The sequence below is a fragment of the Chiroxiphia lanceolata genome, chromosome 9 (genome assembly GCF_009829145.1).
Source record: "Chiroxiphia lanceolata isolate bChiLan1 chromosome 9, bChiLan1.pri, whole genome shotgun sequence".
In the NCBI taxonomy this organism is placed as follows: Eukaryota; Metazoa; Chordata; class Aves; order Passeriformes; family Pipridae; genus Chiroxiphia; species Chiroxiphia lanceolata.
In genome coordinates this window covers 8,805,365-8,809,696 of record NC_045645.1, presented here as the reverse complement: position 1 = coordinate 8,809,696, position 4,332 = coordinate 8,805,365, and positions in this window count along the sequence as shown.

The window sequence follows — 4,332 nt, the reverse complement described above, 5'->3', positions numbered from 1 at the left end:
CTGAAATACTTTAAATATTTCTTTAATATTTAATGAGATTTCTTGAAAACAAAGCACAGAGATTTGGGTAGTCTATACTGCTAGTTTAATCAGCAAATATATTATCTTTGCTTTAGAATAAATCATCCAGTCTTCCTGATTTTTTTTTTAATAGAAGAAAGCATTTTTCTGACATGAAATCCTTCCTAACCAAATAGCTGGGGAAGGAGGAATCAGGATGGACAGGAGGGTGTCAGTCCACCACTGTGGTTGGATCAAGCTCTAGCAGGAAGGGCTTTGAGTTTCATCCCACTGCTGTATTTGAATTAAACAGACCCAAGTTCTGCCACAAAGAAGAGAAGAGATGTAGAGTGCTCTGTAAGTTATCAAAGTTAATTTTAATCCTGTGTAAAAGACATATCTCAGGATTTTTTTAAAGCTAACTTCTGTGATGACTGTCAACAAATACACAATTATATCCCAAGTAATAAAAGCATAAGTATCATTAATTTCTTGTATGCAACTAGAAATGAGAATACTGAAAATCAACACGAATTTTTATCAGAAGCAACATTCTCAGCAGTATCATAATCATATGCTAAAAACAGATTCTGGAACTTTCATGGGGAAAACTTGAGATAGCCTGTACAACTGTGCATTAAAACAGCCTTTGCCTGATTCAAAACCATTTAAAGAGGGACTTTACTGATGGACTGTTTAATGTCCTTGGATACTACTGAAGAATTTTTATGGAAATACTTTGTATACTGGATTATTAGAACACATTTATCATCCATTGCCTACACATATATCTCACAGCTGGCTGACTTCACAATAGCAGCATGAATCAGAGCTACAGGGCACACCAATATTTTCCTCACTAAAGGAAATGGAGTTCTTCAGGGAATTTACTCACTGTTCTTGTATTAGCAACATAATAAACCAATTACAGTGACCTCCATAAATTAATCCCATCAGAAAAAGAAATATCTTGAAAAAACAAGGCTAAATTCATATTATATAAAACTCTATATATGTTTAAGTTTTGAGGACATCTATTCCCAAACCTGGGAAGCAAAACTCACCAATATTAGAGTATAATGAAATCAATTACAGGATATTGGACTATATCATAGAAGCTTTCCAAGAGACAGCTTCCCATCAAAAAATATTATTTGTAAAGTATTTTATTACTAAATAAGAATAAATTTGCTTGGGTTTTTTGTAAGCAAAATCTGTAAAAAGCTTAGTGTGCTCAGTCAACATGGTGACAAGCAGCCTAACAAGCTAAACTCTTACTCATCATTAGGAAACACAGTCAAGCGAGAACAATCAAAAAGTTTTGATCAGCCCCCTCCTGCCTCCCAGCTCTGTGTGTGGATCACTGGGAAGCAAAAAAAATGGCAGTGGGGTCTCTGGAAGGAGGATACTTCCCTTTCTCATCCACTTTGTTAATGCAGGTCCATAGCCTTCCTCCTGGATGTACCTAACACCTGCTACTCAGGTCCTCAGCCTGCTCAGAAAAGTCCCCTTTATCCATCTTGCACAGCAGCAGAACAGGGGGGTTGTAGCACAGAGGTCTCAGGAGCAACCCTGCCAGCCCAGCTCCTCAGCACCTGCAGGAATTGGAGGATTCTTTCCCCAGCTGCCCTTTTAATGTACAATCCTGCAGGATTTATGAGCTGACGGCCCAGAGCCCATAGTGAGGGGTGCAGCTGCCAGCCCTGGGGAGCAGCCCCACAGGGACACTGTCCCATTGCAGGGACACTGTCCCACTGCCAGAGACTCTGTCCTGCTGCCAGAGACACTGTCCTACTTCAGGGACACTGTCCCACTGGCAGGGACTCTGTCCTGCTGCCCGGGCTGCAGTCGGTTCCTCAGGAGCTGCTGCCACTCCCACAAGGGAGGCCTTTGTAGCCTTGCTCTGCCCCACCACATCCCCATTCATATTTCATCCAAAGTTTTCCTTTGGAGGTTTTGGTTTTTTTTTTTTCACAGAATCACAGATTCATGGAATTGTTTGGGTTGGAAGGGGAACTTGAAGATCATCCAGTTCCAATCTACCTGCCATGGGCAGGGACACCTTCCAGTAGACCAAGTTGTTCCAAACCCCATTGTTCCAACGTGGTCTTGAACACTTCCAGGGATGGGGCATCCACAACTCTTCTGGGCAACCTGGGCCAGTGCCTCACAGTAAAGAATTACTTCCTAATACCTAATCTAAACCTACTCTCTTTCAATATGAACCCACCCCACCTCGTCCTGTCATTATACGCTCTTGTAGTCTTGCCCCATCTTTCCTTATTAAAAAAAACCCCAACAACTTTTTAAAGAATATCTACATACTGCATAAAGCACTTCTTTTTCATTAAATACAACACTTAGACCCCAACCACCACAGCACGGTGTGTGAGGCCCTCGAGGCAGAGCAGGACCCCCCCTTACCACACCACAGAGTCGCTTGAGCCCCCGCCCCTCACCTACCTCCCGCCCTGCCCACATGGCCGCTGGTGTGCCCACAACTCACCCCTCCTGCCAGCCGAGGCTGGGGACAGCGGGTTCATGGTGTTCCTTCCAGAGGGGCTCACAGGGACGCCATCTCGGCATCGGGAGAGCCGCGGCCTTGGGCCACCTCCCTCCCCAGAGAGGAACGGCCGTGGCCAGGGCCGCTCCTCCCTCACAGCCGGCGGGATGGCGCCCGCTCCTCTAGGGGACTTTTTTGCCCCTTTGGGACAGCAGGAGGAGCCCTCCAGTAGTGTGAACGTGGAAAGCAGAGGAAAATGGGCTCCCGGGATCCAGTCTGACCCCCAGCCCCTCACAACACCCAGGGGAGGCAAAGGGCATAACACTGTATGGGGAGATAATACCTCTGGGGAAGAAACAACTATCCTGAGCCTTTCTTCCCATAAACACACAAATAACAAGCCATGGGGTTCCCCGAGGGGAGCCGTGTGGGGCAGGAGTGAGGAGAGGGCGGGAGTGGGCAGGGAGCAGGTGCTGGGTGCCCCATTCCTCGTGAGGGAATGGCCATGGGGCGAGGATCCCCAAGGAAGGGGGATGAGGGGGAGGATGGCTGGCCATGGGGCGAGGATCCCAAAGAAAGGGATGGGGGGGAGGATGACTGGCCATGGGGTGAGGATCCCAAAGGAACAGGGATGAGGGGCAGGATGGCTGCAGAATGGCCCATCCACATGGAGACACAGATGGGCTACATGCCCACCGTCTGAAATAAAAGCTCATTATCCAGGGGCTATTTTTGGCACCCGATTAGTTCTTTCTAGCTCACATGCTGCATTTGTACTCCTGTTGCTTTGAAAAATTGTAGCTTGAAAAAATCCCATTTCCCCCTGTTTTGTGCAGTATCCTCTGTAATGAGGAAACATGGTTTTTAAAAGCAAAACAGCAAATAAACTCCTCCATACAGACCACACGGCCTATGCAAATGTATACTTAGGGATAAAGTTGCCAACTGAATGTTTTAGACTTCAAGTTTTCACTATTTATACATCTGTCTCAGCCTTATAATCTTTCTATTTTTCTCTTCCCAAATCCAAGCAATTCACAGGAAGAAAGTTACATGAGAACAACATTTGTGTTACCTCTTTGTGGCCTAAGAAAATTCCAGTTTCCCAACTCTCATTTTCACTAAAGAAAAAAATAAAATTAGAGCCTGTTCAGGGGTCCTGCTCCACTCAAGGTTGGACCTTTGGATTAAGGCTACCACCCACAGTCAAAAAAAACATGTGGGCTTAGTCCCATGGAGTTCTGACTATTTGTCAACATCTCTCATCAAGCTTCTTACTCCTTTAAAAGAAATAAACTACCATTTTGGTTTGACAGTATTATGTCCAATGTCATAGGTGCTGATGATACCAGGTAAGTAAGGAATCAGGCCTGTGGTTCTCCCTCATCAAGCTCTTACACAGCAATCAAAATACATTCCTCTTGTGGGGTTTTAGGCTTTTACTGGGAAAGAAGGGTGTCTTTTTTTTTTTCCCTGCTGGAAAACATTGTCCTATTTAAAGGACAGCATGCATTTTTTTTGAAATAAACTTGGATAAGGGTTTCCTAACTCTGCCTGGTCTACATGATACATTCCTTCAACTGTAGGTGGGTCTCCTTTGGCAAAGGCTGCTGCTTGCTAAGGAAGCTTAACAGTGTACGTATCATCCTGACATTTTGGGCCTGACCTACAGGTGCTAAAATGTACCTTCGCCCTGCATTCAGTGCATCAGACTCTCAAGGGATTCAAAGGAAGTCTGAGGCACCTGACTCTTCACAGGAACACAGTGTAAGGGACAGAAGTTTAAAGATAATAGAACAGTTCTCCATAAAACTGGATAAATCTGCATA